Source organism: Thermobia domestica, chromosome 17 (assembly GCF_964235325.1).
Source record: "Thermobia domestica chromosome 17, izTheDome1.hap1.1, whole genome shotgun sequence".
NCBI lineage: Eukaryota > Metazoa > Arthropoda > Insecta > Zygentoma > Lepismatidae > Thermobia > Thermobia domestica.
This window is the reverse complement of record NC_137470.1, coordinates 173,558,950-173,586,347: the sequence shown is the minus strand read 5'-3', so window position 1 is coordinate 173,586,347 and position 27,398 is coordinate 173,558,950. Positions and strand designations below refer to the sequence as shown.

At 36.1% G+C, this 27,398-nt stretch overlaps 1 pseudogene; it reads right to left on the bottom strand.

The window, feature by feature from the left end:
- On the bottom strand, window positions 1-27,398 carry LOC145674239 (uncharacterized; annotated as a pseudogene).

Sequence of the window (27,398 nt, the reverse complement as noted above, 5' to 3'; positions counted from 1 at the left end):
TCAGGCAACCCACAAGCTTTCCAGAAGGTTTACTCTTTGTAGCGGAACCTGAAACAAGAAATAAATCAATATTAAAAAGTTTGAAAAAAAAACTAACAAGCAAAGGGTACGATACTAGAGCTCGAGTTGCGCAATAACAGTTATATATCCTTAAAGAGAATCAAATACTTAGATAATTACCAAGTTATTAGCTGCAGTCCGCTAATAGGGAAAAATGATGGGGCTTGAAAGGTAATATTGAGGCCTATGGCAAACACAAGAAAGAAATAAAGCGTTTTTCCCGTCTCTCCTGTGTATTTGGGAAAGTGAGATTGGGATTCAAACAACATATTCAAGCCACACAGTTGATGTGGAGAGCAGAAAAGATCGAATAATCCAAACAATTTAACTTTGAAGTCCCATCACTTTTACTCTTTTGGCGGATTGCAGCTAATAACTTGGTAATTAACTAACTATTTGATGCTCTTTAAGGATATAAAACTCATATTGCGCAACTCGAGTCCTGATATCGTACCCTCTGCTTGTAAGAAAAATATGCTGAGAGCTTCCTCGTGGCTAAGCGGTTAGCGTTCGCGCCTTTGGCGTGGGAGACCCGGGTTCGATCCCCGGCGGGAGCTCATGTGGTTCGGATTCCACGTTAATCAGTAGGTCCACGTCTCATATAGCCTCGCTGCTGAAAGGGACGCTAAACTAAAATCAACTCAACAAAAATATGCTGAAGAAAGAGAAGAAATTCTGATGAAGATTAAACCAATTACGGATGAAAAAACTATCAATTACAGAAGTTGGGTGCACACAGAGCCCGAAGACATTGATATGGCATAAAAATATATGTCAAACCTGTCCGTAATAGGGCACACCTACATGTCGTAATGATACTAAACACAATGCCAACAATGTGAATAATATTGTCACTAAACACACTACAAGAAGACGCTAGAAATATTAATTTTAGTGGAAATAATGCTAGTTTAGTCACTAGACAACATTTAAAAGGTGCCAAATTTCTATTGTAACAATGATAAATGAACCAATTGTTTTTGATAAAACTATCCTTAAAAATTTCTAGATCAAGCAACAAAGAACTACATTGGTAACACTGATAACAAGAGACAAACGACAACCGCCTCACGTTTCCGCGCATGTGTATAAATTTTTGACTTACAATTATATCATCTCAAACAATGATATAATTGCCCCAACGATCAAAACATAACATAATAATCCGTCAAAACTAATGAAAACAAGGTAGTAGACATACTATAGTTGCTCACATTTTTATGTTCATGGCGGACATATTCGTAATGTCAAAAAATCGACATATTTCCTTATGTCTGCAATTAGAAGACAATTCATTTGTACACATTAAAGTATGTCCAAATTTGAAGACGTGCATTTTTGTGTCGTTTTGAGTCGTTTCGGGCTCTGTGTGTGGGAGAGAGTACTACAAGAAACTAGTTTCCGGTATTAGATGGTACTAAGCGGTTGCTGTCAAATATAGAAGTAGGAGGTGATAAACTAGAACTAGTGTCTAGTTTTCGATCTCTGAGTAGTATTATTATTGATGATAAGAATTGTGAAAGAGAAGCAAAAGCAAGGATAGGAATAGCAAAAGAAGCCTTCAAGAAAATGCTATTTTGTGGGACCTTGAGAAAACTCATAAAATGCATCTTGTGTAGTACTGTACTGTATGGGTCAGAAACTTGGACATTACGCAAAAATGATGAAAAACGACTGGAAGCTTTCAAAATGTGGGTGTGGAAAAGAATGAAGAGAATTAACTTGGATAAGCGGAAAACGAATGAGACGGTGTTACAAATGGTGGGAGAGAAAAGAAAATTTCTAGATATTATTCAAAAAAGGAAGAGAAACTGGTTGGGACATTAAATAAGAGAGAACTGTATCATGAGGGACGTTTTAGGGGGTATGGTGGCAGAAAAGAGAGAGAGGAGGTGTAGGAGACTACAATTAATGTACGATATCAAAATAGAAAAATCGTACGTGAAGACGAAGAAGTTAGCAGAAGATCCTGGAGCATTAAAGCTTCCGAGCTGCAGTAAGTGACGTGCCAATATTGCGGGAATACCTATGATAATGATGAATAATAAAAACATATAATGGAAAGAACAAGAACAGGTGAAACAAGACCAGAAAAGATGAAAAGCCTTAGAGAGAAAGAAATCTGTTACTATATGAAACAAAAGGTAGAAATTGCGGAAGAACGATGAGAAAAGATTGGAAGAAGTCAAAATGTGGGCATGGAGAAGATTGGAAAAATATAACCAGCTGAAGAAAAAACTATGTGCAATAGATTGAGAAAGACTAGGCAGATGAATCCCTAGTAGCACTTGCTAACCGCTTGCTGTAAGCTTGAATTGCAAGTCGGTTAAGCTTGTATCCAGCTTGACCGGAAAGCGTGCAAGCATGTCGGAAGCTGAAATCCAGTAACGAAGTTACTTGGGGGCAACCTTGCATTCAGTGTTCCATTCTATTTTAACGCAAGCTTTTTTCAGGTCAAGGCAAGTCAATGGCCAATAAACGGCCAGTGATGCTGTGACGCTCTGCAAACGGTATCAAGTATCGCCTGCAAGTACATCGAAAGGCAGATTGTATGAAAGCATGCAGTTAAAGGGCAAGTGAAGAAAGTCAAAAGGCAAGCATGCGCCAACCGGCCGAAAGCTTTCCTGCCACTAGGTAAGTATGATAAGAAGGACTTCTTTGTCTTTTTTTTTTTTTTTTTTTTAAGAAAAGCAGTTTCGTTCGGCATGTGAAGAAATATGATGTATAAGATAGAAGGGGAAGAAAAGCCTTTTATTTAAATTGGTGGATGATATTAAAGGAGAGATATTCTTTAAAATGATCCCGGCATAGAACGTGTTTCAAAATGCATATCAAAACGACATAAGAATATGTAGAAATTATAATTATTTAATATTACCAGTTAGTGTAATTAATTTACCAAATGCGTTTTGTTCTACTGCAAAATTATTAAAACCTAATACTTTAAGTTTCCTCTGAGTGTCTTCACTGAAGCTCTTCCAGACTCTTTTCCGATGAATTTCCAAGAAAAGTATATGGAAATTACTCCTTGGCATACCATTTCCAAATCTTTTAGCCCATACTGAAGAGTACAATTATACCAACGGTTCGCATTATTTACACCAACAAATTGCTTTGATTCTTTTTCACACAGCTTCATAAGTTCAGTTTCACAATGGAAGTCAGCTAGAAGAAACAAGTCCTTCATATGATCTTCTTGGACACGAACTTTCGCAGTGTAGAGATAGAACAAAAATGCTGTACATGCTTCGTAGGCGAAGTGTTTGTGCTTTATCTCAACATCATTCGTTTTCTATTTGATCCACCACTCCTCGGAAATGCTTCTGAAGTAAGCATATCTGTGTATTAGAACACTTTTATGTTCGAAAGTGAGTTCACACTTTCTATAATAGTCAAGTCACTGCTTGATTTATCATCAAACAAACACTACTTATCCTCAACGTCAACAGAAAATTCTAAAGGTTTCCATGTGATAGGATTGTAGACTTTAGAAATGAAAACGTCTCTGAGTTGGCGCACAAACGTTTTCATGGGGGTATATACACATTTCACTTATTTCAGCTCACCCCAAACAAACACTTCATCCCTCGTATATCTTGCTGCAGACATAGCGAGATCCGGTACTGTAGCTATTTCCACAACATGACCCAGTAACTCATTAGACAATTTCTTTGCGTTAATTTCGAATCTGCTATCCGTGAAACCAAGTTGTCCAGCGAAGTTACAACCTCATGTGAATACTCTACCATCTATTGACAATGCCAAAAAATGATTGGAACCACATGCAATGTCTGTAATGAATTTGTGGTCAAGTCCAGAAACTTTGAGCGAACTTTGGCCAGAATCGAAGTTTAAACGATTTCTAGGAGACATGGACTGAAACCATGGGCTCGACATCCATGAATGCATTGGTTTTCTCGGGGTTCTCCCGTTTCCTCCCAGTTTCTTCATTCCACCATTTCATTCATTACTCATCATCACCGTCTTCTTTAGCCTAACCGGCATAACCGTGGGACGTAAAACTCAAAGATTTCATTTTTTCCATGAATACACTTGGCCAATTTCTGTTAAGACAACACTGGTATATGAAGCACATGCAATTTTCACAATTCGGAATGGATTACACTCGTGAGTACGACCATGGTGGTACCTATGGAAACAAGAAATTTGCTTTATGCGAAAGTTATCCCCTCTCTTTGTAAGCTCAAAAACCTTACCGTTTTCAGTAAGAGAAAGTAAATATCCTTTACCGCAAACAACATCAACAAAATTATTAAGGGGGGAAATCTTCTAATTGTGTATCTTGCTGCAGCATTCCTGGTACTGTCTCGTAACAGCTGGTACTGATGTCGAGTTAATTGGCTTCCAATAATAACGCCAATGCATAATCAGAATTGTAAGTTGGCGTCGGACGTTGTTTCTGGACCATCTTCTAGGCTTGTCATATCCTCTTTCCTCTAGTTGGTGTCTCCTCCAATTCCTTTGTCGATATGCCTTCTCATGGTCTTCTTCTCGGAATTTCATAAGCACGCAGATCTGCAGTCTTCCTACGTTTTGAGCGTGTGCTGCTACTTGCAAATGTTGTCTCCGATCTCTCGCCTAAAAATGTTGAAGGTATTTACCTATCTCACATAGGCAAGTCAGTTTCGAAAACAATCTCATGATTTAGCCATTTCTAATTTTCATCCTCAAACTGTTTATAGTTCCGGTTACACTTCTGTAGCTTGTCGAAAATTTGGTGACATATCTACACCAGTTGAAGTCTTCCTTTTTTTCGTTAACAATGTAGATAATTCGCATTCAACAAATGTAATCAAACATCATCTTTTTCCGTCCTTGCTGACTTTTGTATGCCGAATCACACGAAAAAGGCTTCTTCTCGTAGTTTGATAAGGCATCGTCTGCAAGAAAGAATAATTTAAGTAAGTATACAGCAATACACACTGATTTACACATAATTCTCACTCAACTAGCAACTTGTCTACTTGTAACAAAATCGGGCAAAAATGAGCAAAATTGGCTTTTTATCTCCGTAAGAGAACATATTGAGCTACTGTCTGAAAGTGAAATCGTAATTTGAAACAGCTTGAATCGCGGTAAAACTTCAATAGAACTGAAAGGAATCATCAAAATATATGAAATTGCAAACTTCTCTGGTTTTACCGTCTTCTGGCATATTTACACAAAAAATCAACCACATCTAACATCATGTCTGGCAAGAAGAATGTACAAAGCTTTACAAAAGAACACACATTTTTTTCTCAAAATGTAATTCTGGTCTTACAAGTCCTGAAGATTATGCATGCTGACGTATAATGAGAACAACTTTTTATCACAGTCAGCAAACGCTCACTTCAGACCTCCTTCTCGAAATTCCGGGGGTAAAATCCTCCTCACTCCACGTTGGTTTGAATACATTGATCCTCTATCTTTCAACCTACACAGGTTTCGACTATCTGCTACAAACTTCATTTTCAGGGTTTTGGCCAGGTTTTAGGGGTATCTGGACCACTGTGCAACGGTAGAAATCAGAGAACAAATAAAGTTTCTTGACCCAGGCCCAGGACTCATTCATTTTCTAACGGAACATGGTCCATATGAAACCTACCTACAAAAAATACAGGCCAAAGACAATTCAATTTGGGAATGTGGTGAAATGGGGACACCAGAGCATTATATACTTTGGTGTCCCTTGCTCGAAGAGTTATTTAAGGAAAGAATGGACATAAGACAGAAGACGATAGCTGATATAATGAGAAGTGAGAAAAATTAAAATATCCTTAAGAAAATAACAGACCTTTATTGGAAACTAAAGAAAGAACAATTCTATAGAGAAAGACAGATAAGGAGAACAAGAGCAGAATGAGTGTAGAAGGACGAATGGAATCCTGTTTCTCCTCTGGACCACAGACCTCAGAACGTCTCGTGGAAGATACAGGAACTCCGTATCTGCCGGGGAGGACGAGTGTGATTGTGCTAGTGCGTCCCCTGGCATAGGTGATTTGGAGCGGAACTTCGGTCGCACTAGAGTGTTTTTGGAAGTGTGTCTTTCCTTCGGGTGGCGGGTTCATCTAGTGTGACTGTGTGCATATTGGCTGTGACTATGCCCCCATAGGAGACAACTTTGACTTCGCGAATGGCTCAATTACGGTGTGCTAATTGATCCCTACATCGGTACAGGTGGAAGGATACCTCGGACCACGGTCCACACTAAGTACTCTGAGTGTGCCCTGGACCTCAAACCTGTGCTATTGGAAAAAAAATCTTTTGCAACCACGAAACCATTCAATAAACGAAGACTCAAGGGACTATCAAGAGGAATGCGGTATGGATTGGTGTAGACTACTGTGGTTTGGTGAATGTGGTGTAAGTGTCAATTTAGTGTTCTTAGTGCTTTTAGTGCGGGAAATGAGAAAAATATACAGGAAAAATCCAGTGTATAAATAGTGAAAGAATTAAATACGATCATAGGAGAGAAATCTGAAATAATAATAATAGCAAATCGTTTGTACCGTTCGTACCGAAAAAAAGTTTTGTTTGTACCCTGATAGTTTTCGAGAAAGAGGGGATAACATTTTGGGGGCTATCATATAGGCAAGATAGGCCCCGTAATGTGTACTTTTTCCATGCCCATTAATAAGTATAATGTGTTTATTCAGTTGAATTTATGTGTATTTAGAATTCTGGTTGTGCATATCCAAATAAATAAAAAATAACTTTTCGGAAATAACTCAACGTTAAAATTGAATCGGCGAGTGGGAAAACATTGTGAGTCTAAAATAAGCCATTTTCAGGTAAAGGCAAAAATAGCACTAAAGTTGTAGAACTACAAGTTGTAACGAAGAGCAGTACAATTTGCAAGACTTCGCACCTTATAGCAGAATGCTATAATGTCGAATGCACATTTGTGGCATTAACAAACGAAAGTTCTTTCTTCAAATCTCTCAAAATACGTTTTGTGGACTAGTAGTGTTTTTACACTCACCGATTCAATTAAATTTTCTCTATATCTGCCCTTTTCCTAAAATAAATACCGTATTATTCAACAATGGCATACTTGCTTTCGGCTTTTGTCTATGAAAGCGGCGAGCTTCTTGAGCCGCTAATGTGACATATATAAACAATTGATTTCTTCAGTTGGTGTAAAGCTGAAATGTGGAAGGACGCAGTTTAGGTGAGTAAACATTTCGTTTTGCATTTTTCTTTAAGATTATTTCTGTCAATCCAGTTTCTTTCTGAATTTGTACACAATTTGTTATTCTTTATACGGTATTTATTTACGGAAAAGAGCAGAAATAGAGAAATTTAATTGAATCGGTGACTGTAAAAACACTACTAGTCCACAAAACGTATTTTGAGAGATTTGAAGAAAGAACTTTCGCTTGTTAATGCCACAATGTACAGTCGACATTATAGCATTCTGCTATAACGTGCGAGGTCTTGCAAATTGTACTGCTCTTCATTACAACTTGTAGTTCTTCATCGTTAGTGTTATTTTTGCCTTTACCTGAAAATGGCTTATTTTGGACTCACACTGTTTCTACACTCGCCAATTCAATTTTAACGTTGAGCTATTTCCGAAAAATTCTTTTCTATTTATTTGGATATGCACAACCAGAATTCTAAATACACATAAATTCACATGAATAAACACATAATACTTATTAACCCGAGATTACTAACACTGCGTAAATTTTACGCATAGTCACTAAAATTTTAGTGCTGTTTCCCACCCTGATGTCACAGTTTACTAACCTACTAGCAGTGCTACCTCCGTTCATTTGGCTGTCTGTTCGTGCAAGTGATGGTTCATTTTTGCAGCGGGACAGCTTGCAACAGGTGCTTATTTATAAATTAGTGCGTCGATTTTACGCATGGTTAGTATTTATAGAAATATGTTGTACGTATAGTTTACTCATGGTTAGTACTAAGAGGTTATAAATAATACGTAATGTTTATGCAAGTATTTGATTAATAGTCAATCTTTCTGCGTAAAACAGGCGCAACATCCACACATAAGTTGAAAAGAATGCTATAATTATGAGGACTTTCCATTTTTCATTTTTTAAATTACGGAATGACTATGAGTGAGGAAAAACGAATAATTCCTATGCTGATAAGCAGAGAACTTAAAGTTAGAACAACTAAGCTCTTGGGGATAACAGAAGAACAGTAAGCCGAGCCAGTCACTGGAAAAGGAAACCTCAAATACTGTTTTCTGTGTCATTACTCGAAACGACGATTCACTACAACATACTGTACATAATGCAAGAAGCCAATGCAAATGCAAGTGGTGAGGATCAAAGGAAATTTTGTCCAAACTGTTAAAATGACCGTGAAGAGTGAGTGAAACTGATAATAATGTGTGGACAGTCTGAAAATCTTCATTTTAATGAAAGACAAATATTTCTCTTTTCGTAGAAAATTTTGTGTACGTGATATCAGCATAAAATTAAATTGGCTTTTATACTTAGCACATAATTTTGTATGGCAACATCGTGTAAAGCATAAATCAAAGAAACTGATTATGCATATCTCATAGTAAGTTGTTCATGTTGGTATTGTAATGCAATAAAACACAGTCAATAATAATATCTTTTTATTATTCCATTTTGCCTTATATTTAACACATTTTTGGATATATGCGTCAGTTTTACGCATAGTTAGTAATAAGAGGTAAAAAAATAGGGTTAGTAATCTCGGGTTAATGGGCATGGAAAAAGTACACATTATAGGACCTATCTTGCCTATTTGATAGCCCCCAAAATGTCATCCCCTCTTTCTTGAAAACTATCATGGTACAAACAATTTTTTTTTCGGTACGAACAGTACAAACGATTTGCTTTCGAATGCTGTATATCAATTTTTTGTGCTGTGAAACGGGATGGCTGTCTTGGAGCCAAGATAGCTCCCCCAAATGTCATCCCCTCTTTCTCGAAAACTATCGTGGTACAAACAAAACTTTTTTCGGTACGAACAGTACAAACGATTTGCTTTCGAATAGTGTATTTCAATTTTTTGTGCTGTGATACGGGGGGGCCCATCTGTTGAAAGATTGTTGTTCCCACCTTCAATGATAAGGAACTTGTTTGTGACTAAGACAAAAATAGTTTTTATATCAAAACTGTGATAACTAACTAAATGGAACAGGCATTCACTACTGTTCGAGAATTGAGTTCTTGTATTTGAAAACAATCACGCAACTCATGCTGCGACTTTTTGACCATTTGCTTTAGCACTGTCCATATGAGCTTACACGAATGCGACCTAAACATGATTTATGAATGTGGTATTCAAATAGAAGATCAGCTTAGTAAATTTAACTACCATCACCATAAAGTCTATTTCGAACAGGATTTTTTAACACCGATATAGTTATGACAGATTTTGCCTCCTCTCCAAACTTGCCTCCCCGTGTAAATTCACGTGTTGCACATATGTTAGTGCTTGTTCTGCACAGAGTGAAGCATCTCTTCTAGTATGTTCATACATTATGCATTCAAGTAGACTGAGACATTTGTCACAGACATGTACGCATATGTTTAAGATAGTATACTGTATTTGCTTAATACACTTATCATGTTCTGTATTTAAGAATTTCAGAGTGGAAGACAAGATGATTGTGTATGCTGGATCGCTGATATTGAGTCTACTCACAAGGGTTTTTATTCAACTGCATTTGATTGTAAATATAAAAAGTGGTTGCGTGAATATCTATCACGAAAGTAGGAAATTTCGTGAGTGTTTTTCGCTTTTCTCTAAGTTATCTCAGTCTTCAGGAATATTACAAAAATAAGAAATATGAAAAAGAAGGTGATAGGACGAATAATTAACCCAGAAAGGAACAAGTTGCAGTTCTTTCTTCTTTCTGACGTTTCCTATATATCACATTTTTATTTTCTTTCTTAGTTCTTTGGTTTGCTAATTATGTTGCTTTGTTACATAGTTTGTGATTTAATTCCATATCCAGTTACGAAGAGGTGGCGTAGTGCCTCAGTTATAGAGCGTTCACTTCTGGTGTATTGGGTCCTTGTTTCTATCCCAGCCTAATGAGTTCGGTGGTCGACAAATACCGTGTTCATGGGTTTTCTCGGGGCTCTCTCCTTTCCTTCCCCTTTTTTCATTATGCAATTTTCATTTATTTCTCATCAACACCGCCTTGTTTAGTCTAGCCGACATAACCGTGGATCGTAAAACTTAAAGATTTCATTTTCCCCAGTTACGAAACGTTTATTGTTTGTTTACTTAAATGTTTAATATTTAGTTTACAAGTATTGGGTAACCTTGAGGAGTACATAAACAACAGCAAATACAATTCATTAGTTAACAATGTATTTCTTACATATACTGTATGTCGGGTGTTCTAAGAATGGCGCCCACGGACAATAGAATGCTTTTCTTCAGGTCAAAATTAAGTGAAAATGCTATATAATGATACTCCGAGACCTCCTTCAGCCGATAAAAGAACCAAACAATTCGTTATGCGGCAATGTTGTATATCCACTTTAAACTATTAGCATCGCTCTACGAACAGTTACGTTGCAGAGTAAATGGAAATTACTAATTATTACATATCAGTCACATTAATGGTATATGGGGATTATTATTTGGAACATGTTGATTGGGTCTATTTTTTATGCATCAGTCCTTTATCAATTAAACAACTTTCACTTAAACTAGTAGAATTTGATACTATGATACCAGCCCTATCTGTTAGCAGTTACGTTATGCTGCAAGATAAGTCACAGTTGTAGCTATTTGTGTGTATATGTACATGTTAGAGATCTGCACTGGCTTGGGTCGAGCCCGCGGGCTTAAGCCGTAAATTTTTAAATATACAATCATATTTCTCGGGCCTTTTCGGGCCTAACTTTGTAAATATACTGTACAACGATATATATTGTACCCTTCTTTCTGGAGAACTTTTAAAGCACAACAGCAAAATTAAATCTTTAATTGCTGTAAATAAAAAAAATGCCTTAATTATTAAGTTTCTGTAATTCAGGCTATTTTCGGGCTCATTTGATTATCACATGAGCTCGGTCCGGGCTCAGGCCTAAATGCTAAAACATGTTTCAGACTCGGGTAGGACCTCACATTGTAAATTCACGGCCCGGGCTCAAAATTCCGGAACGTGCAGACTTCTAATATATGTCTGTAGAAGTTATACAGCTTACGCAGCGGGCTTAAACAAAACCAATAATGTGGTATTACTCATTTGATTCATATCATCTTGAACATTTAAAATTTTTGAATTTTTAAAATCTTTTTAACGTCTTGAAAGTTTTTTCAAATACCGGTATATAACCGCTAACAACACTAAATTGCATTAGGAAACACTTGTACCAGAGGTATAATTGTCCTATTTACTTTAAATTGTATGTTAGATGTAGTTGAAGGAAGAAGAACTTAATTTTTATCGTTTTTACATTAGAACTGCAAGGATACTGCTTTTTGTTAAACCTAAAGATGTCAATCCTCACAGGCACGTAGCCAGGATTTAGTGAAGGAAGGGGCGGTCCGTGACATGAAATACTGTGGTCATCACACCAGGGGCTCGATCATTCTAAACTATTTTACTGGAACATATATCGGTTCGTTTAGCCAGGATTTCGTAACGGGAGGGGAAGGGGTGACATGAAATTCTGAAGGCCCAGAAGCTTGATCAATCTAAACTACTTTACTATCAACATATATTGGATTGTTTGGACAATAAAGTGAGGATATATTGGTAAGTACTCTAATAACAAACTACGAAGAAATCTCGAGTAAAATAAAAAAGCGTATTGAAAAAGATTATACAATATTTACGTCCTTCCTCTGTTTATTCAAATATAATGATTTTCCTTTCATTATGACCTCAACTATTATAAAAAGTACATATTCACTATCATAAAAAGTACATACTGAATAATGTGAAATATTTTACACTATCTGTTTTCCTTTCTCTGTTGAATCAAATGTTAACACAACTTTCTTTCCACATAAATTTTTGTTTTTATTATTCCGTTAACTACTGTCTGTTTTAAATGACAGGTTAAAGGAGCACTAGAAAATTGATTTTGAAATAACATGTTTGATACTGCAAGGATGCGATGACGAAGAATTATGATAAAAAATGTCCACGTTGTTATTCAACGGCACTAGGTTTTCGGAAGCTTGAAATCTCCCTGACTAGTAGCAGAAATTCTGAGAATTCCGTAACTTTTCTAGAAATTTCAAATTCCCTGACTCTTCCAGAATATCTCCCTCACCTCGCCACCATGTATTGCAAGTAATACAAATCTCCTCACAAGAAAGAGTAACCAAAAGCTTCCCGTAGTATATTTTTAACGTTGATCCTTCATTTTCTCATTTCATTTTGTTTCATCCTTCCTTATTTTTTCAAATTTCTGGTCTCGAAAGGGGGGGAGTCCGGACTCCCCGGACCTCCCCTTGGCTACGTGCCTGATCCTCAGAAATATCTCGTTCAGCAATTTAGTTTTTCTTTAATATAAACTGATTTTAAAATTATAGTTTCTTTTACAAAATTCAGGAACTTTTCCATCTGTAGTAGCGCGCCTAACGGCAGGTTCAGACAACAAACTGCCATTTATCTCGTTTTGCTATGACCGTTAATCGCCGAGCTACAGCCGCTGAGGTGAGCACGTGCATAAAACAGTTCTTCGCACTGGCGGATCCAGTGGACCAATCGAGGCGATTGCTCCCCCTCAAGAAGAGGAAACTTTCTTATTGGATCAAAAGATCCAATATATTTCAGGCAAAAATTTTCTTCTAGGCCTTATATCTCGAGAACTACATATAGTGTACCCAAACCAAAAACTAACAATTTACTCAGTATGATATGATTATTCTGTAAAAAATACGAAAACTCGATTTAGGGGTCGTTCAAAAATTTTGTAGCCCCTGATTCAAAAAATGCAATATATTTCATTTAATGAAAGATTTTCTTGTACGCTCTATATTTTGAGAACTACATGCAGTGTAGTCAAACCAAAACAAACAATATATTCAGTATGATGTGCTTACTCCGATAAAAATATGGAAACTCGATTTAAGGGCCGTTTAAAAATTTTGTAGACCCTGATCCAAAAAATTCAATATATTTCATTTAATCAAACATATTCTTGTACGCTCCATATTTTGAGAACTACACATAGTGTATCTAAACCAAAACTAACAATTTATTCAGTATGATGTGCTTATTTAGTGAAAATATGAAAACTCAATGTAGGGGACGTTCAAAAATCCTTTGGCCCCTGATCCAAAAATTCCAATATATTTCATTCAATCAAACATTTGCTTGTGCGCCTCATATCTCGAGAACTACATATAGTGTAGTCAAACCCAAATTATCGACTAACGCAGTATGATGTGCTTATTCCGTAAAAAAGTAAGTAAAATCGATTTAGGGGTCGTTCAAAAACTTTGTGTTCCCTGATCCAAAAACTAATTATTGGCCAAGATCGCAATCTTTTGATGCAATTTTTGGATCATTCCTAAAATTCTTGTTTAACTCTATATATAACTAAAAACCATCCCAGAGTTTGAAGCTCTTAAAAGTAGCTATAAGTAGCAGTATGACAACCACCACCTCACAGCCCCACCGCCAGAAGTCAGTCCTGGATCCGCCCCTGGTTCGTCGGAATTATGACACAGTGACAACTAAAGAGCTTGAAGAAGAACGTGAGAGTGTAAAATTTTGCTACATATTTGGCAAAACATTTTCAGAGACATTTCAATAGATTTTTGATTCATTCAGGGTCTCCTCGTCCAAAGAAAGCGTGCATAAGTTGGTCAAAGATCAAGGTGATTTTTTTAAATTAGAAAGGCATTTTTCCTCATTAATTTGTATCACATCATCAGTTATAGAGTCAGCAACAAAAGTCCTTTTTGCTTGGTAAAATTTATTTTAGGAATAACGGAGATACGGCTGGAACGTACAAGAAATTACATTATTTTTAACGAACTTAAAGAGTTTGTTACTGAATTCTCTATATCTGTGTGTCTGTCTGTCTCTTATTTGTGATTTTGTTTTTCAAATTTGTACCCTGCATTTGATAGAGCATTAAAAACTATCAGAGAAAGAGATTACAGTTTTCGCGTCACTCTTACCGTTCCCGAGATATTGGTAAAAAAAAAAAAAAATGGTCGACTGCCAGAGATTTAAGGAGCCATATCTCGGGAGCCGTAAGTCATAGAGAGATCATATGGGTGTTGATCAATATCTAAAAGGATGATACATATTTTGGTACCAAATAGTAACCGGTGGCCACTGTCCAACTGGGCACAGTTTTGGCCAATGGCCAATCGGTCAGTGGCCATCAATTAATATTGATACCAAAATGTTTAACATTGTATTAGGGATTGATTAACACCTATTTAATCTCTCTATGACTTATCGCTCCCGTGATATTGGCCAAAATATTACTTAAGGAGCCAAATCTCAGGAACCGTAAGTTATAGAGAGATCATATTGGTGTTGATCAATACCTAAGAGGATGGTGAATATGTTGATACCAAATAGTAACCGGTGGCCACCGATTAACTGTCTACTGGTCAACTGGCCGCCGTTTTTCAGATATTGGCCAAAAAAGTTCGAATATCTAGATATTTAAGCAGTCATATCTCGAGAACTCGACATAAGTTATAGATAGATAATATTTTGCTATTTTTTTGCGAGTAAGAGAAGAAGGTGCGGATAAAATTATTTACTTTTACATCTAGGAACAATGACAGTTATTCTTCAAGCTCCATATGTCCATTCTTTATAAGTTCGTTTTGGCAATGATCTTGGTACATTCTCGACTGGTTAATTTACTGAAAACTGTACCCACATTGTACTTCTATTTTGAAGTTATTTACGAAACTAATTTAATCAAAGGAAAAGAATTTTTGTCGCTGACTGTACCTGGACATTCTAGAGTGGTAGAGGGATGTTATGAGCAGGAAGACGTCTGAACTATGGAATAATCAGACTTGCGTGATGCATCGTGTCAATGCGCCTATTCATACTTCGTTCCTCATCCGCAGTTATCTGAAAGAAAAAATATTAGTCTCTCGTTGTACCCCATCCACCCTATTCTCCGGACCTAGCGCCAGCATACTTAATCCTATTTTTCAAGCTTAAAATCACTTTGAGACGACGTCGTTTTTATCCATGGAGGGGATTCAGGAAAATACGATATTGAAGAATGTGTTCGTGCTAAATTTGTGCCGCGTTTGTTCAATTTGTGACGATCAGAAACAGAACCGTGTTAAAAATCAGTCCGAAATCGCTTGCCATTATCAATGGCAATGAAAGCTTCATTTTTTCCTTTCCTAAACATAAAACCATTTTGAAAGGACGTCATTTCCAAAGCATAGAGGAGATTCAGGACAAAGTGACAAGACACCTTTCCACCATCCCACAAAGTGCGTTCCAGGAGGCGTTCCCAAAATGGCAGAAACGTTGGGAACGGTGCATTGTCAGTAGAGGGGATTATTTTGAGGACAGTGCATCGAATGCTACACAATGAACAATAAGGATGTGTTTACAAAAGTTTGATTTCTTTTTTGACCACACCTCGTATGTCTTGTCTTTGGACACTTTTGTAGGTTGTAGAAAGGATTTAGAACTATCCTTCGTATCCTGAAGGATAGATGATCCTCTTAACACAGTGTCTTACCAGTATTCATGAGATGCTCATGTCCACAGGAGTGAATTAAATCATTTCCTTGAGAAAGAAAAGAAAATGAAGTTTTGGTTATATTTCTGCAAGAAAGGTACAAACAAAATAAACTTCATTTAAGTTGCTTTAAAGTATTTAGGACCTGTAAATTACTAGAGAATATTATGAAATAATTGCTTCTCTCAGATTGTTTCGGAATGTCGTCTTCATATTTGGCAAAGACTCCGTAGTATTTAGTTCTTTAGCCGATAACAGGGGGACAGAAAAAAGAAGAGACAATCTTCAATCTTGAACCTTCTATCTCATTCTTGCGCATCAATGACTTCAACGGAATTAGCCGCGAGATGGCGTTGATGATGAATTCAATTCAGAAACAGCTCCCATAGAAAATGAATGAGGGCGAGGTCAGCGGGACAGTATATTCATTAGGATAGAAAAAAAGTCGCCATCATTTCTCATCGCATTAGTTCCGCTTCACTGTTTCAAGGGGACGAAGGGAAAAGAAACAAAAAGATAATATAAGAAATGAAAGCAAACTATTTACAAACATATGCAGAATGATTATTTGAGAGCATTTCTGATTTAGAATGCAGATTTCAAAACGGAGACATTTTTTTTTTTTTACCTAATTGGTGCTTGAAATCAACGTAGAACATATACGTATTTTGAGCTAACATTGCAGTGTTTTATTTCATTATCAGTACCCAGACAAAACAAAGTATGTGGCTTATGTAGAAACGTAGGTTACATGCGTAAATGCTGTAGTTTTTGGACTTAACGTAACATGTAACATTCTGAAGCAAATGTATAACGGAAAACGTATGTTTTATACGTACTTTCATATAAGTGTTCCATCTATATGTACTTTCCGTATGAGAGAAAGAATTGTATATAAGCGGTAAGGATCTCACATACAAATGGACGTATATAACATATAGCTGCCATATACAACATACGTACATGTGTGTAATATAAGGAAGAATGATAGATGTCAGACATCCTGCAGCGACATGATATAACATTTAAGCGGGAAACAGAACAGTACGTATATAGCATATGGATAATATTTGCTACGTACAGATTTTCCGTAGTAAACGTATGTATTCCGTATACTTGCATAATATACCTCTTTGAATAACGAATTTCTTTTACGTTACTCTTACTGTTCCCGAGATTTTGGACAAAAACTGCCGATTTCTGGAGATTTAAGGAGCCATATCTCAGAAACCATAAATTATAGAGAGATGATATGATGTTGGTGTTGATCAATACCTAAGAGGATAGTGAACATTTTCCTACCAAAAGGTACTGGCTACCGTTCCCCAGATGTTGAATAAAAAAGTTCGAATTTTGGGAGATTTAAGGAGCAGTATCTCGGGAACGGTAAGTCACAGAGAAATGATATTTTAATTTTTGAGTGAAACAGAATAAGGTGCGGATAATAAGCTTTACTTTTACATGTAGGAACAATGACAGTTATCCTTCCCGCTCCATCTCTCCATTCTTTTTAAGTTCGTTCTGGTAATGCTTTTGGAGCATTCTCCACTGGTTTTTCTGTCTTTCTTTTCTTTTTTATTTTGTAAAAATATTTTCATATTATTCTATTATTCTTTAATTTAGTTTATACTCTCTAAAATTGTGTATATATATATGCTTCTGTACATCTGAATTTCCGATCTACTTTTGTAATTTGAACTATATTAACTGCATTTCTCCACCTTTCTTTCGATAAACTTTCAATAAAAACTTGATTAAGAAACACAGAATGTTACATCCGGATTAACTCACATGAATGCAGTCTTCGAGTTTTCTCGTCTTAGAAAACTGAATCGACTGCAAAAAGTCTGTATCTCGATATCTCTTACCAATTTTGTTCTACGGAAATCGGTATTGAAGCAGGGAGTACTAGTTAATTTCAACCAGTTTATGTTTTCTTTAAGAGTCTTCATCCCGGCGAAATTAAAATACCGCTAATTTTACAGTAATTATGTGATATCTTTAAATAGATAAAAGATAATTGAAATATGGAACAACAGCGCCCTAGACAATATTATTTTGCGTGAGGTACTGTTATCACAACTCACCTAGCGGCTTTCCGTTTTCAGCTGTTTAGAAACGCGAAAATAAATGCCGATTTTCAAAATGGCTCGAAATCGAAAGCAGATAAGTGAGTCGTGATAACGGTTTCTCATGTAAAATAATATTGTCTAGGGCGCTCTTGTTCCACATTTCGATTATCTTTTATCTATTTGAAGATATCACATAAGTACTGTAAAATTAGCGGTATTTTAATTTCGTCGGGATGAAGACTCTTAAGTGTTGCAAATTGTAGTTATATGCTGTTTTCAAACCTTGAATAATTGCAGAAAACCCCTTGTCGGTATCTGTTACCGTTTTTGGTTTATCGCGATTAATGTTGAGACCGGAAATGGTTAATTTGAACAACTTCCGATTAGAATAAAGGGGAACGGAAAATGTGAGACATACTCTTGGGACGCTAAATTTATTGCAAAAAGCTGCAGCTTGATATTTCTTACACCATTTTCGCTCCCTAAATTTTTTTTTAAAAAATGAAGTGTAATCTGTGAGTTATACGTCCCACGGTTATGCCGGTTAGGCTAAAGGAGACGGTGATGATGAGAAATGAATGAAATGGTGGAATGAAGAAAGTGGAAGGAAACGAGACAAACCTGAGAAAACCCACGAGCACGGTGTTTGTCCACCACAAGGTCCACACGGCGAGTGCTGCGATCGAACCAGGGACCCCAAGCACCGGAGGTGAACTCTCTACCACTGAGCTACCGCGCTCCCCTTAAAATTCAGCATTAAAGCCGGAATTAATAGTAAATTCACACCGCTTTCGGTTTCAGTAAAGTGTTCTGAATAATCATGTTACGTTACCTTGAGGAACTGATTCATTTTAAATAATACACCTCTTCCTATCTGTTTCTGTTTTCGTTCTATGGCGATAAACGTTGAAATCGGAAATGGCTAATTTGAAGTACTTCCGGTTTGAATAGAGAGTTAACGGAGGAGGTGGAACGTATCCTTGGAAGGCCAAATCAATTTCGAATAACAGCATCTCAATATCTGTCACCATTTTTACTGTGATACGTGTCAACAGACGTACGAATGGACAAAGCTGTTCTAAAAGACTTCCGACACTTATGCATAGGATAGTTTGGAAGCCTAACAAGGAAGAAATGTACAGAAAGTCTACAGTACACCACAACAATGCGAAACTTTACATTGGCCATTTCAAACAGGCCAAAAATAACTGAACTTGGATGAGCAATCATACCTCGCTCATCATACAGCTCAAATCTGGCCCCTTCTATTTTATTATTTTGTGACACTTAAGAGAAAGCAATTCATCTCAGTTCCTGAACCCAAAACAACATTGAAAACTTTACTTTCATTGTGTCGGTTTATTTCAGAGTGCATTCACCTGAAACGAAAGATGAAAATTTTTTGTTCAAAATAAAGATGGATACTTTGACTAGGACGTAGGAACAAAACAGAACTATACGTATAAGAAAAATGTTGTTAGCAGTAGTGTATTTAGGAAGCTATCGGGTTCAAGCCCCCCAATAATAAATTAGTTAATTTTTCGCATTCCAGATACAACAATAATCCTTCTTACCATTTCTAAGAATTTCATTGACTTTCCATTTTCTTATGCTCTTCGTTCAGAAATAATGCTGTATTTGTCAAATTTCATTCCATGTAAGAACTGCGTTCTCTTTTCTTTCTTTCATCCATTCTACTCTTCTGTTACTTTTCTCTTAGTTGTTACTATCTTTCGTTTCTCCTATCATACCTTCGACCGTTGTTAGTTGTGATTCAAGTTGGCCGTCGTCAGTAACACCAAAACTAAGAGGAGCTGATAAAACGAAACTGATGTTCAACACCAATTTGCACGGGTATAAACATAACGGGAGTTTAGTTATTATAGCAAAGGAATATTTACATAGTTTAGTTATAAAGAAAGGTAAATGTTAGAATTAAAGTAAATCAAGAGGGGGATAAGTAGCCCGGAAAATTAGGTAGGCCAAGAGGATGCTTCCTTTAAATTCTATGAATAGAATAAAAGGTTAGATTTACTGCTAAATTTTTGTGTGTATCATATCATATGATTCACCAATCTGTAATTCTTGCCATTAAAACTGCAATCAGTATCAGCTTCATCTTTTCTTAATATTTTCTTTGAAGTAAAAAAGTGCACAGACAAAAGTGAATATTTCCATTTTTTCTAAAATAAAATCAATTAAGTTGAAATTAAATTTATAAGTATTCAACATGTGTTTGTAGGAGCGTCATATCAGATTTGCCTGGAATGGGAGGTAATCCTCCACCGACATACGAGTTTCACTTTTTTCCTAGTATAAGTAGACAATCGATTAAAAAAATATTTAATTATCAAACTCAGGTAGGCAATTGTCATTCCCCCTGCTTCCCCAGTGACGCCCTTATGTGTTTAGGAACAATATAAATGCTTATTCACTTGTGTACATCCCCCCTGAAACAAGATCCTAAATACGCAGATGATTCTTAGTATTCATAATATTAAAATTATTCACTTATTAACAACAATTTGTATATTAATTGACACTGTTGATAACACTGTCATTGCATGAAGAGAGAATGTCTATCTAAGTAATTATGGAAGTTCATAATGTCTTAAGTAACATCTAAAGTCTTAATCAGTAACAAAGCGCTTGATTTAAAATAAACAGAAACGTCTTAAATCATCCGAAAAACGATTTATTATAACACTATCAGCATTAGAAATGTAACACATATTCTGAATATTCATGAGGAAGATTCTTATCAAGGTCAAAAGAATAATTTTCTTGTTTGGATATATCTCGCAGAAAGAAGCTACGATAATATATTACTTTTCGGAACATGCTTCAAAATAAGAAAGTTCGGCTCAAGGTAATAAAAAGAAAAAAAAAAAGAAGTGTTTTCCTTTCAAAAATTTACATTTCTGAAATGATGCTTTTCTCTGTAACGTGATTGGCTTATTCATTTCAGTAAGCCGTGTTAATCACGAAGTAGGGGTTGGGTTGCGCGGGGGCAGGTTTTGTGTTAGTGATATCTTGGGAGTCACAAAGCTTCACGCCTCATTCATTACTCCTAACGATCAACAAACACGCATTTAGAACTGTGGATATGCATACTGTTGGTTAAAGCTAGACGCTCAATGAATTAGCAAAGCACGCAATGAGTTAAACGGGGAAAAAAGAAGCGCACAGAATAATGGTTCAATGCGGCAATCTGGGATAACTTATACGCGAATATTTATTATAAATATTGGAAATTCTTTCAAAATTAAGGACATCTGAAACCGTAATCCATAAGATCGTGCTCTTATTACAATGGATGCACTGTCTTCTTTCAGGGATATAGCGGTCCAACACTAAAACTTGCGTGTTTCAATGTAAAAAAAAAAAAAAAAAAAAAGGTTTCTTATAACGTAAGAAAAATCTCTAATTAGCTAATTACAGACTAAGATTTGAAAAGTGCGTGTCTTTGTGTCAACATTCGTTTACGAACGTTATCACAAAAGTCAGCCTAATTGAGCAAAAGTTTGGATGTTATATTTATGCAAAATGGCAGAACAAACCGTGCTATAAAAGAAACTAGATTCAAGGTAACACAATTTCACTTTTATTTGTTTTAGTCTTTCTTACTTCCAAACGAGAGTCACGCGTGCCTTTTACATATATGATTCCGGATTGGATGGCCACCATATGTGTATTTGTCGGTCCTGATCCCTTATTCTGAGGTAACTGGAGAGTTAATTGTATGAAAAAGTTGGATAACCCCAATTATATATAAAACTACATGAACTGACATACATTAAAGGGATACTCCAGGTTGACATGGAAGGTTGAAATTTCACATAATCGTGACTTTCCGAGACTAACTGACAGAAAAATTGCCAAAAATGAATATTTTTAATTTTTACGGGGTTTAAAGGTGGGATAAAGAAATTCCCCATGTTATTTAAATGGGTCTTTTTTTGGACCTAGAGTGTCATATTTTAGGTACTTGGAATCGGAATAAAAACTTGAATTTCGGCATGCTTGTAAGTTTTTGTTAGTGATACCTAAATAAATCACCAGAAATAAAAAAAAATCCAAATTTAGAGTGGTTTAATGGGGAACTGAAAAACTTTCTCATGTTATTTGCATAGAACATCCTCTACACCCCAAAATGTTTAGGCACTTCCGGCAGGGTTAGAATGATGAAATTTCACATGATTATAGTCTTCTGGGACTAACCCACAGGAAAATGGCCAAAAGTGATTATTTTTAGTTTTTAAGGGGTCCAAAGGGGGATTGAAGTAATTCCGATGCTATTTAAATGGATGTTTTCTTGTGGTACTAAATCTTATCTTTTAGATAGTTGAAATAGGGAAAGAAACTTGAAATGTGGCACAATTGTGTATTTAAGAGGTGCGAGGCTGTAGGCCGAGCAAACGCGGGGGTCTGAGGGCGGGGACCCCAGCTAGACAAAAGATAGTCTTATATATAAACCCAGAAATGACAACGCGGCATGCATTCAAGAATTATGAATTAGGAATTACATTTTTGGGCTTTCGGCAGCTATGGCTATGGCTATGGGATGTTATCCTTCGGCGATCGCACTATTCGAAGAAAAGTAAGAGAAAAACCGGCCTGGACCCTATATATTGAAGACTGTGAATACTTTTGAATTTAACACTCCGTAGATGAATGACAGGGCGCTTACTACGAATGGCAGGGATCCCTGGTTCGAACCCAAACTAGGTAAGTTTTCGGTAAACAACATCGTGTCCGTGTGTTTTCTCAAGGTTTACCTGTTCCCCATCTATTTCTCATTCCGTTGATAATTTTATAAACCTAACTTTCGTTATTGATTTGTGTTTTTTAGCTTAACCATAGAATGTTAAACTAGAAGCTTAATTTCATTACTTTTTCAGGACTCTCAATCTACTAATTTCGAGCTAGATTGAATTTTTATCCTGGAAAATTTAAATAATTAACACTTTAAACCAACCAACAGGAAATTACGTTTAGCACCAGCAGCTACAAAACCTTTTCCTGTCATCTGAAATATATTTAAAATCTTTACAATATCAAGCAATTAGATTCTGATTACGTTCTTCTACAAAGACAATTCTTCTCAGAGTATAAACACCTCATCCAGTTCCTTGCCAGGTGGTAAAGTGCCAAGGACCGACGAGACGTTACCACGTTGGATAGAAACGGATATGCGCTGTATTAGATAGGATGTGGAGCGAACTTCGCCGGAAACACAAGAAATGCGTCTTCCTACCTCCCTAATGAATTATAGACTTCTTGCACCCCAAGCACCACTTGTTTCAATAGCGATTGGAGTGAAAACAAACTTTTCGAGAAGGTTGTTGTATTTTCTTTGCTTTTCAGCTTCTCTGCGATTAGCAACAGCTCCAGCGTTCATTACTGACAGAGGGAGACTTGAATGAGCGTATGTATCAGCGCATGTGAAGTCCCACAATAAACATTTACCTCTCATCCATGGAATCAGTGTCATCCCATCCGGTCGCTTTCCATCCGAACGACAGCAACCAGAAGGTTCCCGTACTGAAGGAAATTCAGCTGTGTTGAGGGCTCGTAGTATTATATCATTTACTACGGAATGTCGGGCGAATCTACCAGCGCTCTTCATGCATGAAAGGCCATGCAGGCCACGTTGGTTAACCTCATCCCCACAAGCTGGACAGCAATGAGGCTCACAAACTGCTAAGCCTAAACGTAAGGCTGCAGCAATTCGAAAGCTTTCATTTGACAAATGAAGGCCTAAAGGCGGAGAAGGTATCGCCATCAACCATGCACCCGCTTCGGGAGACGAGGCAGCAAGAAGCCTGGATTTATCTTCTGGAACAAGAACAGATTGTAACAAATGATTATGTAATTGACATGCAATTGGTGTATACCAAGATGACTGATAACACTTTTTGTTAATCTCCGGAAGGCTTGTATCTGCTAAGTTTGCCCACTTATTAGAACCTTCTTGAACTGAACCATCTGGGTCCAAACAATAACCCTGTGGAAGGAGAGCTTTGATTAAACGCAGAGATCCGTGGTATGACGCTAAGAATGTAGGAATCGCCATATCCACAGCTCGTCGAATACCAAGACCACCCAAACCAACAGGTAAACATGCTTGTATCCAAGAGTTTATATGACGTCCTTATCCTCCCCCCCCCTTTCTGAAAAGTAATTTTCTATTTACAATTTGTTTCCAAATATCATATATTAAAGGTCATTAATATAGTATATGTTAAACTTGCAATTAACACTTTTCTGTCTGACTTATTAAAATTAAAATAAGTCGTAACAGTTTCAATAACTCAACAATATCTTCATCAGACGTTAACTGGCAGAAATATTTTCATAACATTGAAATATTATTGTTGTGTAATTTTAATTGTTTAATTTTATAATCTTACATATTTAATATGTAGCAATCAAATATTGTTACAATTTACTGTTTCATTTAAAACTTTTATCAGAATAGTTTTTTATAATCATTATTATTTTCATTTTCTCTTTATTATTATTATTATTATTATTATTATTATTATTATTATTATTATTATTATTATTATTATTAAGTAAATTATTCCAATTATCTGTTAAGTTTGAAGTTTCTTCTAAATTCAATGTTCTCTCATATAATTTTATTTTAACTGCTTTTCTTAATAATTTTTCATATTTTTGATTTTTATCCTTCCATTCGTTCTACCAATCTATCCTATAACTCATGTATTTGAAGTCCATTTGTCCTGTTCATTAATCTTTCACTTCGTTCTCCCTTAATCCTCTGTGCTTCTTTTCATTTTCTTATTATTGTTCTATTCTCTTTTTCTAGATCTTGAATCCCTTCCCAATCTATATCATGTTCTGTTTCTTTGACATGTTTATATATGCCGTTATTCTCTCTTTTAAGTCTCACGTCGTTCTTATGTTGTTTTACTCTTTCTTTAAGCTTTTTCTCTGTTTCTCCAATGTATGTTATATTACAATTTTTACACTTCACTTCACTCACTACTCCTTCATCTTCTTTATTTATGTGTCTCTTCTTATTTTTGATTTTCTTAACCACTTCTACAATTCTACGTCCTTCTTTTTTGTATGTCTTCACACTACCTTTTCTTAATAAGGTCTTCAGTATCTCTATCTTTTCTTCAATGCTCCCCGTTTCTTGCCATTTTCTCTGTTCCTCTTCTTTTTCTCTTTTTATTTAGTTTCCTCTACTTGTCTTTATCTTCTTTTTGTTGTACCCATTTTTCTCTAGTAGACAATGGTGTTATTCTAATTGTTTAACAACAGGTTCTGTATATATCAAAATGAAAACTTTAAGTTTTATGTCCCACGGTTATGCCGGCTAGGTTAAAGGAGACGGTGATGATGAGAAATGAATGGAGTGAAGAAAGTGGGAGGAAACCACAGAACCCCGAGAAAACCCACGAACACGGTATTTGTCCGCCAGAGAGTTCACTTAGCGTTTGTTGGGATCGAACCGACGACCCCATGCACGAGAGGTAAACGCTCTACCACTGAGGGTTCTGTATATATATATATATATATATATATATATATATATATATATATATATATATATATATATATATAGAGAGAGAGAGAGAGAGAGAGAGAGAGTAGATGGATAGATTAGATATAACTCTCTTAGGAAGCAAACCATAGAAGTTAGACAAAAGGATTTTTTTTACTGGATACACAAGTGACAAGTAGAAACATTCACAACACCCTAATACAAAGTATCGTGACGAAATTAGGAAGCACTGTGAATATCTTGGGAACGAGTTATTCAAGGCAGACGGTTGTCAAAAAGTATTGGAATGGCCTTAATCCAGCAATGGATCGACAAATATAAATAACACTCACCATTACACTCATGTAATTGCAGTTCTCATTCTTCATATCTGAGCATTTGGGATTAAGAAATAAAAGCTTTGACCTTGTTCTGAGAGATCATATGTTTAACTCTGTAGCTGTAAGAATTTCTAAAAACTATGTAGTTAAACTAAAATTTAGTTGTTCCTGGGTATAACAATAAAATTTACTGTTATGTCTGGATATAACAAAAGGTTGTGTGGACTCGAAATATTTTAACAACCGGTTGTAGCGAACCAGCTGAATAGCACCACTGCTAGTAGACTAAGTTATTGAAACTGTTATGAACTATTTTAATTATGATAAAAAACATATAATCTGGTCAGGGAAATATTAATTAATTATTTGAGTAATAACTCCAGAGTCAATATGGATTAAGTTACACCTGGAAGATTGTAATAGAGTTCTCTAACTCAGATGTGTTACTCTGAAATATAAATAATACCAGACCTGAGGTTGACAGTGAAAACAATGTTTTGGTATCTTCCCTGTCAATGTACGCCACTCTCCATACACTCGAAGGATTTGTCTCTTTTTTCCCCGCTTAAAATATTCAAGAATGTAAATGTGACTGTGTTATAGTAGAAATGTCTCACGCATGGAACACATATAGCAAATAGCACTAGCACATCATATTGCGTGTCATCGAAAATATAACAGCGGGGGTGTGGGAGGTGATTTCCTGAAAAACGACACCAAGCAACACCTTCTTGTGTGTCCATTGCATCTTTGGTAGTTGAGAGACGGTCTTCTTCAGCTGTACCGTATTCAATGAAAAATTAATCAGTTTCGTGTACGAAAGAACACGTGAGAATGCCACAAGGGATATAGGAACACCACGGCTCAAAGCGGAGAAAGGGGAATGTGTTTCTGTTTCGTCGGTTTTTCGTTCATTTTTTGTTGGGTTTTCGTTGGCTTTTTGTTAACTTGGTTGAATTTTTGTTGGTTTTTTGCCAAGAATCATCACGAGGGGTTGCTTGGCACATTGAAAGAGGGATGAAATATCAACCACCCCGAGGTAGAAACTAAGTAATATAATACATTTTTTAGCATTAGGTTTTTTGTCATGTGTACTTAGTAATGCTTCGGTAAGCTTTCTCAAAGAAGCGAGAATTTTCTTTATGAAGGCAGTTCTTGTAGCAAAGGCCACAATCAGATGCTCCCACGCGCTCCAAGAGATCAACACGCAAAACCTCGATTTATGATAATAATTATGAAGAATATTTTATAAAATATTCAGCCCCAACAACGTGTAGAAATAACGGCAGCTTAGAGGAGAAAACTTTTTCAGTGCACGACATTGGGAGTTACGTTTTGTTACATTTGATTTTATTGAGCACAAGAGATTCCTATTTGTCCTTCAGCGATCATAGATATTCTGGTGAATGAACAGAAGAAGCCCACTTTTAAAGGCAATATTATCATATTTTCTGTAGAGGTTAAGAAAACTTCGTCAAGTAGTTGTGACAAAAATGAAAGTAAAAATGAAATCTTTCAGTTTAACATCTAACGATTAGACTCGTGAAGCTAAGGAATACGATTATTAAAGCAAGTGAATGATGATGAAAAAATATGTAGAATGAAAATGTGGGAGGAAACGGGAGTAACCAGAGAAAACTCACGGACAAGATGTTGTCTACTATAAACTTACTTGCACGATTATCGAATCAGGGACTTCACGCTTTTCCAGTTTTTCTTTAAAAACACTTCCTGACAT